The 16,703-nt window shown below is 48.1% G+C and overlaps 1 pseudogene; it reads right to left on the reverse strand.

The window, feature by feature from the left end:
• Positions 1 to 1,617: 1,617 nt before the first annotated feature.
• LOC115312722 lies at positions 1,618 to 2,396 on the reverse strand (annotated as a pseudogene).
• Positions 2,397 to 16,703: the final 14,307 nt, after the last annotated feature.

Here is a 16,703-nt window from a genome sequence, read left to right on the forward strand (position 1 = left end):
TCTTGTAGTCTGTGCTTAACAAACTTATAGGACGGAAGTTTGTTACTTCGGGGTTTTTTCCGCAGGTTTGCACTTTTGGAATCAAAACAGTGAAGCCCTCTTTCATCGACGGGGGAAGTAGCTGTCTTTCTTGTATGTCTTGAAACACTGTCAGCAGAATGGGGCACAGGAGGATTATAAACATCTTAAAACTCGGAGCCTATTCCGTCCGGGCCCGGGGCCTTGTGTGCTGGCAGATTCTTGATTGCCCAGTTGACTTCTGCTGTACTGATCGGTTGATCCATGCGGTCCTTATGCTCCTCTGACACTTGCGGCAGATCGTTGAGAAAACTATCGGTGATGTTATTATCGATATCTTCTCTTCGAAATAACTCAGTGTAGACGGCTACAAACATTTCTTCAACTTCTGTATGTCCTTCCGCCATATCATCACCGTTTCTTACTTTCAGAATGGTATTTTTTCCCATCTTGTTCTTTCCAGCATTACGAAAATTTTTGTCGGCACCTCTTCTTTGTTTAACACACGAGTGCGGCTCCGGACTGCAGCACCAATTAGCTTTTCTTCCAGTAACTTGAGAAGTTGTGCTTTACATTCTTTTATGTCACCCTGAAAAACTCCAGGCCTTGTTCTTCTTCGAAAATTAGTGTCTTGAGGGACTGGACCAACGCCCTTTTCTCTCGCGAGCGCTCGATCTGTCGCTTCTACGAAAAGTCAGTTCGCAAGCATCTAGCGAAGTTTCATTGCCAAGTACCTCAATCTCTTCTTTCACCATCGAAGCAAATTCTTCGTCTTGTAAAATGCTCATGTTCATTTTCCAGCTTCCATCACGTGCCTTGCTGCGAGTTTTTGCTCCAGACTTGAGAGAAAAGGAAACCAGCGCACGATCAGAGAACGAGACCGCGTCAGCCCTGTACTCCTCCACCTGAATCAGCATCTCGCTTGACAGGTAAAGTCTGTCTAGGCGGGCGTGAGATGCTCCCTGCCAATGCGTGAAGCGAGGAGAAAAATCTTTCAGCGGACTTGAGACGTCGACCATGTCAAACTGCTCTAACACGCTTTTCAGCTTAGTTGCACTCGAGTCACTTATTGTAGCGTGGTTAGAGCGGTCATGGTTAGATAACACGCAGTTAAAGTCTCCGCCTATAATGACTTTTTCAGGCGTGTCCAAGATTCTTATCAAAGACTTGAACAAAAGACAGCGTTCAGCAGCATCATTCGGTGCATAAACCGACACTAGACGAACTAGTTCATTTTTAACGAGGCAGTCAACCCTACTTTCGCGACCGTCCGCGCCAAGCTCACAATCAAAAACAGAAAAACACTTTTTCTTTTTGGCAAGTACCGCCCTTCCTCCAGACGCATTGCCAAGAGTCAATGTGTGAAAACATCAAAACACGTGTCCAAAGTACTGCACGAAGTGCTCATGCGTGGAGATTCTTGTTTCCTGAATGAAAGCAATATCTATGCATTTTTCTATCAGACTGAGTAGCCATTCCTTACGTTTCCTTGCAACAGTACTAACAGCGTTAAACGTTCCAATATTCAAAGGGTTTGAGTTTGTAGACATACAATAAAGCGTTGGAGTTGGGATGGCTTACACGTTTGGCAGAACGACGTCAATCTTCGAAGGCTGTTTCTTCAAGTGCTGAAGCACCCCGCTCTGTCAACTACGGTTGGCCTTGAGGTTCGGTGCCTTTCTTCCAACGCTTGCAGGTCACAAGAGTAAATCGTTGGTCAGCCGCAGTCGCACGCGCTGCAGTTTTTTTTTTTCTTTTCGTTGATCGCTTTCCCTTCTTTTTAATTGGCGCTTCCACTCCGGTGACTTCTTGATTCGGGTGGCCATCTGCCCCGCTGTCCTTTCTGTTTTCCTCGTCCTTCATCTCAACGGATTCTGGTGTGACGTGTCCTGCTTGCGAGTTCTCTCCTGTCTTTGGCGACGGCGTCTCTGTCATCTTTACTTCTGCGACGCTGCTTGCTGGTGGTGCTGAATCGGATGCTCCGACGACGTCAGTCGACAATTCACACGCCTTCCCTGTCGGTGTCGCGGAAATGGTCTCCTCCATTTAATCTTGGTTCATCAGCTTATCGACGTCCTGCAGTTCAGTTGGAGGCCTCATTTTTGCCGCGTACGTCTGGATGCAGTTGTCCTCCTCATGTCCGTAAGTGCGGCATGTCCTGCTCCACGGAGTGCGACACTGCTTTCGCATGTGTCCTACCTTCTTGCACCGTAAGCACTGAGGTGGGCGCTTTGGAATGGACACCAACGCTGGCATTCCGAGGATGTTGATTTGATGCGGGATAGCGTCCACTGTGATGCCTTCCTTGAGCACCAACGTGACTGGGAAGGCTTTGAGAACGTCTCCACATTCTCAAAGCCTGGTTGCCTCCACTTCTCGCGCACTATGAATTTCACTTTACCGAGCGACTCGAATGTCTTGCACAGCTTCGTCGGGAACGTAGACGGGAACCCAATGAACTTTGAATGATTTCTCACTCACATTCGGATCGATGACCAGGCAGGTCTTGCCCTTGACGTTGAGCACTGCCGCATGTAGCAGCTTCTCCTTCGCTGCCGCGTTGTGCAGGGTGAGCATCCAAACGTTGTTGTACTGGAAGGCACCGAAGCCGGCCACGTCATTCATGTCAACGACGTCCTTCAGAACGTCGCGAAAGTCGTCGATGCGATACGGTCTCGCTGATGGGTCACCATGTAGAAAGACTGAATTAAAAGAATAACGACCTGTTGGCAGCGTAGGCAGGATGTTACGGTAGCCCTGGGGAGTCAAAAATTCCGAAATACCTGTTGGAACTCGGCTAGGATAAGCCGTAGAACGCGCTCTGCTGGAGCTCATGATTCCTTGACCGCGCGCCTCGGCGTTCGAAAAAAGAATCCCCACTCGGCCACCGATCCCCCTTCGCACGTTCAGCACACACGCTTCTGATCACCACACTACACGACACGGAAGAAAGACGAAGACATGTTACTTTTAAACGATATTTAATTCGGATTAACCATTTTTCGATAGCAACGTGGCTTTTGAACGGTGTTTGAACGATCGCAGTTATGTAATCGATTGCTTCCGCTCAAGACATCGTCCTGACATTAACATTTGCCACAGATTCGCGGGTATATTGAGCGTATGGTTGTGTCATGAACTGTTCCCGAAGAGCTCGCTGCTCTAGCGGACTGCAATGTTGCGGCAGTGCACGTCCATCCGAAGTTGGTTGGTTTCGCAGCAGACGACTCTTGGCCATCATGGTGACAGTCGGCTCCTTCGGGCCTTGCATTTCGCACAAGGGTACTGACGCTCCCGTGACGTTTGTGGCCTGTGCCTCGCTCCGATGCTCTTATTGGTAATTTACATTAAAATTTTTAGGGATAGTGAATGTTTCGACGTCCACCATCAAAATAAAACGAGTGGGTTAGCTACGAAATTATTGGGGCGTTAAATAAAATGTTGTGAGTGCAAATGTTGTGAATGCAAACATTGTCTCCTTGATGTTCCTTGACTGGAGCGAACGAACAACGGAGGTTCTGACGCACCGAGCTTAAAATTGTCATATTGCCGTCTACGTCGGGGTTGTGCGATATACAAACAATTTCCGACAGCAAATGTCGTCCTATCAGCTGCAAATTTTATGAAACGAGGTTCAGCTCCTTTGCCTATATAAAACACGTGAATTAAATCTATATAAAACATGTGAAATAAATCATGAAAAACAACGGCGTCGCCTTTTGTAATGTTTAGCGCAACCAAGCAAACGTTACGTGCGGCCTGATAGCTAATGTTGAACGTTGAGACGGTCATAAATACTGCAGACGACTGTACGACATTTGTTTCCGAAATATCCGTGTCGAACTGCGACTCCGCCTGCAAGCAAGGTAGTATTTGTTTGACCGCCACGTCCGACCACTTTCCAGTTCGGACAGCGAAAAAAGCTCCGAAACTCCAAAGTTCTAAGTTTGAGATGTCAAAATAATGCCAACGATATTTTGACGAGACGTCAAAACTTGTTTAAACATTTTAGCGGCTTTAGAAAGAGGCGTCATGGACGTCAAAATAATCACTGCCTTTCAATGTCATCAGATTACTTCAGTTGTGGACCGCACCGCCCAGTTTGCCCTATGTAGCTCTTGCCCAGTCATGGGTACGTTACCAGTAAAAAGTAACAGTGTTACAGTTACAGTTACCTAGGGGGACAAAGTAACTCTGTTACAGTTACAGTTACCGGTTTCAAAAAGTAACGTGTTACAGTTACAGTTACTGCAAGAATAGTAACGCCGCTACTTTCTCGTTACAGTACAAAAATTGGACACAAGGAATCGCAAACCAAAACAGTATTATTTTATTTGTTACGCTATAGTGAGAAGAAAAGTAAACTGAGAAGTTAGAAAAAATTAAACCCGAAGGGTGTTTCTTTTTTGCGTCATTCGCCGTTTTAGCATTTTGATGTGCATAATTTATTCGCAATAATTGTTATAACTTAAAATCAACCGTTTTTTTTTTTTTTTTAAATTGTCGTCGGCCCGCGTCAATGAACGTTTCGGTTTAGTTTTCACTCCGAAATAAATGAGGACAAAGATGGTCACATAATCCCCTTATGGGCAGGCCTGAACATAACAGGTCCAAACAGCTTCGAAAATATAAAAGGGGAAAGGAGACAATTAGCTTCTGGTGCTTTACGAGTGTACGGAAACGCCAACTGTGGAAGTCGTGTACGCTAGAACGGCTCCAAAGAGAATTAATAAGTTAAACAAGCGCCGGCTTTCTGCACAATATGGGGACGGTTTCCTTGAAAACTAATAGGAATGAGGAAACGGCGAACGGCTGGGTGTAAAAACAACAGCAAGGACATATCCCAGACACAGCCCAGACGGAATACTCGGAGACATCGCACGACCACCGACACCCGCAGATGGTCCCCACGAGAGAAGAGTGAGCCAAAGTCGGTGATACAGACATTGTTTGCCGCCCCTACCACCGCTGGCGCCGCTTCCTTTATCTCCCGGTTTCGTGCTGACTCGCCCGTCGTACATTCTAGGTCGTGGGCTAAACCAGGCAATTTTTCGTTTGTTTCAGTGCGTGGCCACGCTTCTTTTTTTTTTTTTTTTTTTCTCAGCGAGGAGTTTGGAGAAAAATACTTCAAGATGGCAATTTCTCCATGTCCGCGACAATGAGCTCTAATTTATATAGTAAAAAAAAGTAACTGTAATGGCCTAAACAGTTACAGTTTCAAGATAAAAAGTAACAGTGCTACAGTTACAAGTTACCAGTATTAAAGAGTAACGCGTTACAGGTAAACGTTACCGAAAAAAGTAACTAGTTACCGGTAACGCGTTACTAGTAACTAGTTACTGCCCAAGACTGCTCTTGCCACAGGAAAGTGGTGTGTGGTACACAATGCCCATTTGGCACGGGGTATACTGCGTCGTGTGAGCAATTGTGCATTGTTTCTATTCTTGATTTGTTCTTTGGTTTATTCTGCGGCAGTGCTGAGCACAGAACCCGAATATCATATCTCCCGGCAATCAAGGATATGTGAGAATAGGTCGGCATCTTAAGCTGTCCTCACTCAAACTCACGATCACCATTCTTTCCTCAATCAGAACTCACGCCCACTCACGATCACGATTAATTCAAATAGGGTCATCACCCGGACTCACCCTCAAGATTCAACACAATACCAAAACTCACTCGCCATCATCATCATGGTCGTGACGCTCACCTGTCATCACGGTCATCACGCTCACAGGTCATCACGAATCATTAGACTCACAGGTCATCACACTCACAGGTCCTCACGGTCCTTACACTCACTGGTCATCACGCTCATCACACTCACAGGTCATCACGGTTTTCACGGCACTCACACTCACAGCTCCTCACGGTTCTCACACTCGCAGGTCATCATGCTCATCACACACACAGGTCCTCACGGTCCTTGCACTCACCGGTCATCACGCTCATCGCACTCACATGTCATCACGGTTTTCACGGCTCTCACACTCACAGCTCCTCACGGTCCTCACACTCGCAGGTCATCATGCTCATCACACTCACAGGTCCTCACGGTCCTTACACTCACTGGTCATCACGCTCATCACACTCACAGGTCATCACGGTTTTCACGGTACTCACACTCACAGCTCCTCACGGTCCTCACACTCGCAGGTCATCATGCTCATCACACTCCCAGCTCCTCACGGTCCTCACACTCGCAGGTCCTCATGCTCATCACACTCACAGCTCCTCACGGTCCTCACATTCGCAGGTCATCACGCTCATCACACTCACTGGTCATCACGGTTCTCACGGCACTCACACTCACGGCTCCTCACGGTCCTCACACTCGCAGGTCATCATGCTCATCACACTCACAGGTCCTCACGGTCCTTACACTCACTGGTCATCACGCTCATCACACTCACAGGTTCTCACGGTTTTCACGGCACTCACACTCACAGCTCCTCACATTCCTCACACTCGCAGGTCATCATGCTCATCACACTCACAGGTCCTCACGGTCCTTACACTCACTGGTCATCACGCTCATCACACTCACAGGTCATCACGGTTTTCACGGCACTCACACTCACAGCTCCTCACGGTCCTCACACTCGCAGGTCATTATGCTCATCACACTCACAGGTCATCACGGTTTTCACGGCACTCACACTCACAGCTCCTCACGGTCCTCACACTCGCAGGTCATCACGCTCATCACACTCACAGGTCATCACGGTTTTCACGGCACTCACACTCACAGCTCCTCACGGTCCTCACTCTCGCAGGTCATCATGCTCATCACACTCACAGGTCATCACGGTTTTCACGGCACTCACACTCACAGATTCCTCACGGTCCTCACACTCGCAGGTCATCACGCTCATCACACTCACAGGTCATCACAGTTTTCACGGCACTCACACTCACAGCTCCTCACGGTCCTCACACTCGCAGGTCATCACGCTCATCACACTCACAGCTCCTCACGGTTTTCACGGCACTCACACTCACAGCTCCTCACGGTCTTCACACTCGCCGGTCATCACGCTCATCACACTCACAGGTCATCACGGTTTTCACGGCACTCACACTCACAGCTCCTCACGGTCCTCACACTCGCAGGTCATCACGCTCATCACACTCACAGGTCATCACGGTTTTCACGGCACTCACACTCACAGCTCCTCTCGGTCCTCACACTCGCAGGTCATCACGCTCATCACACTCACAGGTCATCACGTTTTTCACGTCACTCACACTCACAGCTCCTCACGGTCCTCACACTCGCAGGTCATCACACTCATCACACTCACAGGTCCTCACGGTTTTCATGGCACTCACACTCACAGCTCCTCACGGTCCTTACACTCGCAGGTCATCACGCTCATCACACTCACAGGTCCTCACGGTTTTCACGGCACTCACACTCACAGCTCCTCACGGTCCTCACACTCGCAGGTCATCACGCTCATCACACTCACAGGTCCTCACGGTTTTCACGGCACTCACACTCACAGCTCCTCATGGTCCTCACACTCGCAGGTCATCACGCTCATCACACTCACAGGTCATCACGGTTTTCACGGCACTCACACTCACAGCTCCTCACGGTCCTCACACTCGCAGGTCATCATGCTCATCACACTCACAGGTCATCACGGTCCTCACACTCACAGGTCCTCACGGTCCTCACACTCACACAGGTCTTCACACTCATCACACTCACAGGTCATCACGGTTATAGGTTGCTTTCTTCGTGTTTTTCTTCTGTTTCTCGCAAGCCGTTGGTCCTGTCTTCGTGTGAGTCGGGGGGCGGGGAAACTACCCCAAAACAGTGAACTTCTGAACCGCTTATCCAATTTGAAAGAAATATACTATGTTTATGTTTATGCACCGCACATTGCTACCGAATTTCTTTAACCTGGATTAATTACGAAATAAACTACATGCAGACTAACGAAAGTGGGTGTGTTGAACTTTCACCTGCTTACAAGGTCCGCGGTAAAACACAAACGCTCCTTCCGACAGGTTACACAGACAACGTCGCAGATTAGACCATCACCTCGCTGTATATACCTCGCACGTTTGTACACAAATAATTGATTACTACATATATCACCCCATTTCTTTTTTCTTGTGCCACCCACACGTACTTCTACGGAAGTTTATGCCGCATAAACATATATAGTGAACATATGCATCGACCATATTTTTTTCTGTATTGGGAAGAAGGTAATATTAGGTAGGGTGGTTTCACGTGACGTAACTCTGGTGTGAAATCTCACCATAATCTCTGTTGGCAGTGGTGTCCGTCAGTCGTATTCTATTCTATGAGCAGGAGCCACGGAGGCCGAGTTTTCCTTCTCAATGGAGTTGCTTCTGCTTTTGTTGATCGACCGTGCATTCTTGCCGGAGTAGGCTGCGATTTAAGGAATCACCGGCCGGCATTGTTTGTCAGTCCTCTCGGCCTTTATAAAATACTGCCAGCATTTATTATCTTGATACATGCAGCCGTCCTTGAATTGGCTTTTCATGGCTTTGCTTGGTTTGGTTTGGAGTGGTTCGGGGGTTTGGGGTCCTCCCCATGTGACTCTGTCGCGCTCTCGATCACGTTGGCTTCTTGACGTCTCGCGTTCTTCGCGTGTTCGCAGCGCACTACGGTGTCCGCTACGGACAGGGCGCAGGTGGCACAAGCGCAAATGCTTCTCACTCTGTACGCAGTGCGCTGTGCGCTTGTGTTGCTGGAGTGGTGCGTGTGGCGTGGTGGCCTTTTGGATACGTTTGGCCGTTTGGGCGCGTGCTCGGCCTGTCTAGCGGATATTTGTTTACGTAAGGAGCGTGGCCTATGAAGCTGAGGACCGACGCTCGGCAGGCAGACGGCCGGACGTAATTGTTGCTTTCTGTCGTGCTTTTTTTTTTTTTTTTGGCTTCGTACTTGCGGAATGCTGAATCGGTGTTTCTCGACGCAGTGGTGGCCTAATATACCGCTCATGTTTTTTGTAGAAACATGTGAGGCTTATTTTGTGCCCAGCAATGCACGCCCCCCCCCCCCCCCCCCCCCCCCCCCAATACGAAACTTGACCTTTTTACATTCTCGTCTTGCAAGTGTTCCGAAGAAGGTAGTGACGTAGAGGTTAACCTGTCGGTTTCGGTAGTCTTTCAGAGTCGATGAACGAGGAATTTACATTGTTGTAGCTTGTAGACTTGGAGCTGGCGAAGATCTCTCGTCTACGTCGTCTTCGCCATTGGGCAGCTGACCGATTCTACGGGCTCGAGCTCTTGCTTGAAGCGTGATCCTATTTATATAGTATTCAACAGTGCTCATCTGTGTGTACTGTAGTGAATATTTCAGGCCCGACATATCAATAGTTTATTGTTATCAACCAGGAAAACGCAATATCTCTAAACACCTCCCTACAAAGAAAGAAAACGAGAGCTCGCCGTTCGTTTTGACCAATAGACCGATCTCACCAACCGTCCGGAGGGTGCGTGACGCAGCCATAGTTGTACTTCACAGGAGGCAGCGGTAGTGCACGAGACGGCTCGTGATCGACACGCGCAAGCCTAAAGTGGCGTTGACCCTCGTGCGGAACGACTACAGTTCTCGCAATGCATTGCGCCAGAGGAGGCGTAGCGAAACTGGCGGTGAGGTCGGTCTGTTACCCCAAGCCTGGTTCACACATCTTAAAACCCCTCGATATGTTTCCGTTTGTCTTGCAAGTAGCGTCAAATGCGCGAGCGCACGTGGCCCGTGTCTCGAGCGGCCCTTGGAAGCAAATGGCGGCCCAGCACTGAAATGAGCGGCCCTTGGAAGCGAATGGGGGCGGAGCGCCCGCTCGTGGCACGTATCTCGCGCATTTTCACAACAATGGTTGGCGGTACTTCTAAAAAATGACTTTATCAAGGGGCTTTAACACAACTGCGTTCCAAGTGACAGAAACGACAGAAACAACACGAACGACAATGACACCGAGACGATTCTGTTCGCATTACAGAGCGTGACAGATAATGCAATTAGCAGCTTTGTCAAGCAATCATGTGTTACTTTGTCCCGGTGTCATGTCGTTCGTGTCGTTTCTGTCGTTCATGTAGCTTGGAACGCAGATGTGTGAACCGGCCTTGAGTAGGAATAGTAGCGGGGTCTTAATTGATTTGTTCGGCACACAAGCGTCAGTACAGGTCATCACTTTGTCAACATTGCCTGAAGCCTATTCCAATTTTAAAATACAATGTCGAAGGTGCCTTCATGGTTCTTTAAGTGTGCGTGCTTGCACGACATGAAGTGTCGCAGCTTTGCGACCGTAACACCTCACGCGGGCACAATGTCCGCCCATATCAAAATTGAACTGGGCGGTGTTTTTAAATACATTTAGTCTTATTTCGCGCATTTAGTTCCCAGAAATTAATAGCAAATTCGGAAAGTTAAAGTTGAGTGGTTTTTTTTTTTTTTCATAACTCGGCGGAAATGATGACAAACGGTTTCTCCAGTCATTTAGTTGCACATTCTCAAGAAATATTATAATTTATGTTACATAATTATCAAACCCGCGGCGTCTCTGTAACCATCGGTTCAAGAGAGATTCTCTGTCGCTCGGTTAACGAATATTCATTCAACGCAGTAGCGCGCTTCAACGACCCGGTGATCAATCTTGCCCTCTGCTACATCATTGTACAATTTCATTACGGGTTTGAATCATCGCGATCAGGGCCGGATTAAGGTAGGGGCTAAGGGGGCTGCAGCCCCGGGCCCCTGACTCTCTGGGGGCCCCCATGCAGCTCGTAGAAGAAAAAAAAAGCCGAAATTTAAAAATATTTTTGGAAAGCGATGTTGCTTTGCCGCAGCATTCGAGAAGAGGGAACGCGCACTTCACGTAGCACACTCCTGTCCCTGTACAAAGCCGGCCCTTTGGGTGGGTGACCGGCCCCTGAGGGTGCTTGTCCGCTTTCTTTTGAAAGTGGCCTAGAGCAAACGAAAAAAACACGCGAGGGGCCCCACGATCTGGGGTTTTCGCTCCTCTTTTCTTTTTTTTATCAGGAAGGGAAATGTCATAAACACCTCCCCCCTCACCCTACTCGGGCTCGTGTCTCGTGCGCGAAAACACGTGTTTTTGAGCAGCGCTTACACTTTGAAAGTGCGGCCTTTGACGCTGCTGGGGAAGGGAACAAAACTGCATACCGCCTCCGCGGTGGTCTTGCCGGAGTGCTCCCTAGTTTAAACCAGACGGGAATGGTAATTTTTTTTATTTTGAGGCTATTTCGGAGCGTTAGTTTTACGAACAATGGTGGCCCTCTAGGCAAGTGCACGATTGTTTATGCCGAAGGATGCACATATGATTCCACTTCGCGAGAAGCTGAGTCCGGGTGGCGCGGAGTAATTCCTTTTCGATACACGACTTTTTAGGGAAGCGACAGTTTTGTCCGTAACAATGAGCTTGAAAGTCCTGCCTATGACAAGCCTGTAGAGATACCATCAGCCCCCAAGAAAAAGCAGCACATGGTAGTAATTTTCAGGACTCCCAGAAATAAAAGAAAGGGAACTCTTCGAACAGCCTATGAATGACGGTCTTATAGTTACTGGACTTTACGTTTCAGTTGCAGATTGGCCGATTTTGTTGAACCAGCGAGTGAGAGTAGAAGGTAGCCAATCATATCACATCGTTCGTCTGCACCAACCATATTTTAGCGTTTTGTTCAAATTTAGGAAAACTCGCTATTTGATGAGGCCTTGTTTTTCCGGCGGGACAAATCCTTCCAAGTCGGAGTCCAAATGTCAGGTCGCAAGTGTCTGAGTGGAGCTGCTAAACGAAAAACGAAGTTCGAGAGGGAACAAAGTCAGAAAAGGTTGCCAAAGCTGACTAAATATTTAGCCAGTTGCCCTAAGACATCGTCGAATGAGCCTCTACCATCGGGATCACCAAAACTAAAAGCTGACTCCCAGGTGCAGCAATCCACCGATCATGCCAAAGAAACTGGTGAAGAAGCTGATCCACCTCCTCTGCCCTGCCCCCTTCCTGTGACGCGTGAGCCTCTGCTACCACGGACCACCTAGAAACCCGCCACCACAGACACGGGAAATTGTCTCAAGGTCCAGGAGCCCTTCCAACAGCGTGCTGAACAGTGTTCCACAGGTGTCGGAAACTGTCTGCGGGCAACTGTACTGGAGCCGGTCGCTGTCCATGGAAGTGAGGATGTCGCAAGAACAGTTGCGTCACCGCCCAGCGATTCTGACGAGTGCGTGGATTTGACCCCGCAACCTCTCGAGGAAGGATCCATCAGCGTTGAAAGCGATCCAGCTAAGTGGCCTGATACTGCGCCTGACAAATTTCGAACCGCGTGTATCGAGAGAGGGCCGCAGTACTTTCAAAATCGATCGGAATATTACCCCACTTTAGAGAGACAGTACACGAGCCAGAAACGATATCTGTCCCGTCAACTTTCTGTGAGGAAGGCCGCTAACGGGGGGGGGGGGGGGGGGGGGGGGGGGTATTTGAGCGACACTTTCTCTTGTACTCTCAATCCAACGGGTCTGTGTATTGTTTCATGTGCAAGCTGTTCGCCGCATCAAACAGTCCTTTTGCGACGGATGGGTTTTGTGATCGGAAAAAGGCTGAAGAAAAGGCAAGAGCTCACGAAGACAGCATTGACCATCGAAATGCTGTTGTTGCGTGGCTAGCTCGCTCTACTGCTCGTGCAACTATTGACAAAGAGTTCAACACTTTGTAACCCAACGCGCCTACTGGAAAGAAGTACTGAAGCGCGTCGTGGCAGTTATTAGATTGCTGGCTGAGCGAGGCCTGGCATTTAGGGGCAGCGAAGAAGCGTTCGGTTCTCCTAGAAAAGGGAATTCCTTAGGGATCCTTGAAGTGATCGCGAAATTTGACCCCTTTCTCGGCGATCACATCGCTCGCTATGGCAACAAGGGAAAAGGTCACCCATCGTATCTCTCGAAGTCTATTTGTGACGAGTTTGTTGATTTGATGGCGCAGACCGTAAGGAAACGAGTTGTCGAGGAGGTACAACGTGCCAAATATTACTCACTGATTGTGGATTCTACTCCCGACATTTCCCATGTTGACCAGTTGTCTGTTGTACTTCGGTACTGTTTGCTGGGTAATGTTCACGAGAGGTTCATTGAATTTGTTCGATTGAATCGCACAGTGGGCAGTACCTGGCAACCATAGTACTATCCCTTCTTGATACGAACGGCATTTCAATTGGTAACTGCAGGGGTCAGTCGTATGACAATGCCAGCAACATGGCAGGGAAGTATGAGGGTCTCCAAGCCCAGATAAAAGAGCAAAACGAACTCGCTGTTTATGTTTCATTCTCGGGTCACTCTTTAAACCTAGTAGGAACTGGGAGAGGTGACTGTTGTGCGGAGGCAGTGAAGTTTTTATACTTACTCAGAAGTTGTACGTATTTTTTTCTGCCTCCCCAAAGCGCTGGAGATGTTTTATCAACAGTCTAGAACAGGGAGGAAAGCCATCTGTCCTGAAAAGCCCAATCTCACACGAGGTGGCCAAGGCACGCTGATTCGTGCAAAGAAATTGTAAACAACTTCAGACGTATTCAAAATTGTCTGCAGACTATGATGAGCGACAAAGAAGAGACCTGCGACACTCGCATTGAAGCGCGATCTCTTCTCAAGAAGCTGTCTAAGCTCGAAACGGCGTTTATGGCAACGTTATGGAACGAGATCCTGGAGCGTTTTGACAGGACCAGTGTCGCACTTCAGAGACCTGCACTCTTAGAAAAAAGGGTATGGATAGTCCTCCCTTAGCGGAGGAACGGTCTTGTAACCTATGTTCCTTTAGAAAGGGAGAAACTTTCGTCCCTGAAGCAGGGGAGCAAAGTTCCTCCGTCGCTTGCATCTCAATATGGCGGCCCCAAATCGAGCAAATCGAGCCCAATAAGGCTTGAAGATGACGCTACGTCTCTTGTACCGGACGAGAGCAGCAGCAAATAAAAGCGTAACACGAGCTCCCCGCAAACTGTGTTTATTTCGGAAGCCAGATTCCCCCCACAGGTACAGAAACTTGCGTTTCGAAAGCAGTTACTCAGTCTTCTCGTCGACAGCACTGCGATGTTAAACGGAGACCACCAATACCCAGTTACTTCGCGCACTTTGCGTCTTACCTTTGGTGTTCCTCGAGTCACAATTCCTTCGTCAACCGCAAATCACGGAGAAGGGCAAACTCAATCCGCGAAACCAGAAGCCGCTCTCGAAAGAACAAACTCGAAGCCGCTGTTTATCGCGTAGCGTGAAAGAAGGTTAAATCGCTAGCCACCAGATGGCGGAGTCAAGCAGAGTAATTGCAAGTAGCTAGGCTAGGTGGCGCGACGTACCGCCCAATTCATGTTCTACAAAGAAATATTGTGTTTCTCTCAGGCCACTACTCCCGCTTGAGATCCTCTACTATACACACATTACGCTTATTACAAGCCAGGGGGGTAAAGGTGGGTGAGGAGGAGTGGCAAATCCCGTGCGCCGACACCCGGGGTCCCGAGTGAACGATCGCAAAAGAGAGCGACAGAACACGAGAGAAAGAAAGCAACGTTGCCATGGTAAACGCGAGGAGTGAAAACTCTCAGCAATATAAACAGTGATAATTTAACGTTGTAAACTAAATTCTGAGCTATTTTAGCGCTTATAAAAAGCAACAAAGTCATTACGCTGAATTAACTTCCCTTCTTTCGAAATCTCGGAAATCTGATGGTTGCGCAGTTTCGTATTCCTCAACCGCGCCCACCCGCGCCCCACCGGCGAAGCTGGGTATATGGTTTAGTTTAGCGTTAACGCGAGGCCGTACATCTGCGCGCTATGCAAAAAGAAAGCTTCGAAAGGAACGCGAATATCTTTCCACCGGTAAGTTCGTGGATTGTTGAAGTTCACAAAACTGCTCTGATGATGTAACCGTGTTTGGGACCCCGAGGGTCTGCCTGCATGCTCCGCCGCTTGCGGCAGCCAGAATGTATGGGAAAATGGCGGACCTTTTCCTCTAGAGTTAGTATGTATGATCTCTATGTTACAAGCATCAGGTGAAGGGACATTGAGCACATACATGGCGCACAGAAATATCAATACAACGGAACAGCACACTAACCCGAACACTACACCCGTGCGCTGCGTTTCCGTCTTTTATACTGGTCGTTTTGAATGTACGGAACTTTTCGGTGACTCCCTAAGCAATAAAAAATATTGCCAGCATGTTGATTCTTTCCCGGCAATGTCGTAACTCTGAGAGTATTTTGAATGGCTCAGGGGATGAATCTCTTATTAAAAAGTATACGCTCGATCATGCCATAATTACTTGAAAGCCAATAAATCAAGCCGCTCCAATGCTGTTCGAAGCCATGGGTTTGTTTCCCCACACGGCACGTCGCAGCCTGTATTTCTATTGTTTTTTTCTAATAACACCTTTTGGCGGGCTAGTTGGTTCATGATTTTAGAAATAAATGAACTGCGCAAAGGACGAGGACAGAGGTAGAAACGAGTACGACACACAGAGCGCAGACTTCCAACTGTTTATTTGGCGCAGACACAACAGTATATATGACAGCAGCAATCAGTTTGCGGTTAAATAAGGTTTAAACATGACCGTCCAAAAAAGAGAATTCCTTGTCTGATAGTGAAACAGATTGCATGCTTATGCAGTCGTGACCTTTCTTTTTAATGAAGTAGGCTTCTACGAGTTTTCTTTCCGTTGCCTCATTTGCTCTTGCGAGAACACGTGTCCTTTGCAAATCAGGATGACAATCGCATTTCAAACAATGTACAGACAGATGTCCGCCTGTGTTGTTTTTTATCGACAGATAGTGTTCTCGTGCCCTCAGGTTTTCTATTTGTGCTGTTCGCGCAAAGCTGCAATTGCCGTCTTGAATTAATCTCTGTAGAGCGGATATTCACTCAGCTGGAAGTGATGCTTCACGGGCTGAGAAATCGCTTTTCGATCAACTTGAATGCAGTCAAAGCCGCGATTTGCGGCAGGTACGGAGCTACGCCGTGGTGAGCCCGAAAACTTCTAGCGCTCATCCCAGCGCGCCACTTGGAGGGCAGTTCCTCCAGGAACCGTAGTATATTTAAACAGCAAAATAAAGGGTAACTTTTTTTTTTTCGATTTTACCTACTATTGTTTTTTAATGCCGAAATTCCATACTGAAAATATGCGTACTTTCCGTCACGATTTCGTACTGTTCAGTCCTTGTCTCTTGTCCGGGGACGAGACAATTCCGACAGTCACATTGGCCACTGTACAATGGGAGCTTCTACTGCTAAGACCAGCGTTCCAACATGACTATCCGCACGTTGATCGATTGCACGGAATCCCTCAAGTGGTATTAAACTTTTTAATATAACCCTATTGGAAAAACGTACAAGAAACAAACCTGCTGCTTGTACAGTTCGGGTATGACACCAACATAATTTCTTGTTATTATGTATGCAGCTAGTTTGGTTCGGCTTTCTGCATAACTGGAGATACAGGCACCGCTATGACTCCGGGTCTGTCTATACTGGCAGCCAGTTTGCTTGCCGATATGATTCGGTGTGCTGGTATGATTTTGCGTCCGATGACGTGGGCGACCGCCATCTTTCCAACAAAAAACGCTTATACCGCACGACCACCGTTATATCCAAATTATACATGCAGAAAGACGACCGCCATCTTCCAACTTAACGTCCATCGTTTACCACC

Source organism: Ixodes scapularis, unplaced genomic scaffold, assembly GCF_016920785.2.
Source record: "Ixodes scapularis isolate PalLabHiFi unplaced genomic scaffold, ASM1692078v2 ptg000044l_1__unscaffolded, whole genome shotgun sequence".
NCBI lineage: Eukaryota > Metazoa > Arthropoda > Arachnida > Ixodida > Ixodidae > Ixodes > Ixodes scapularis.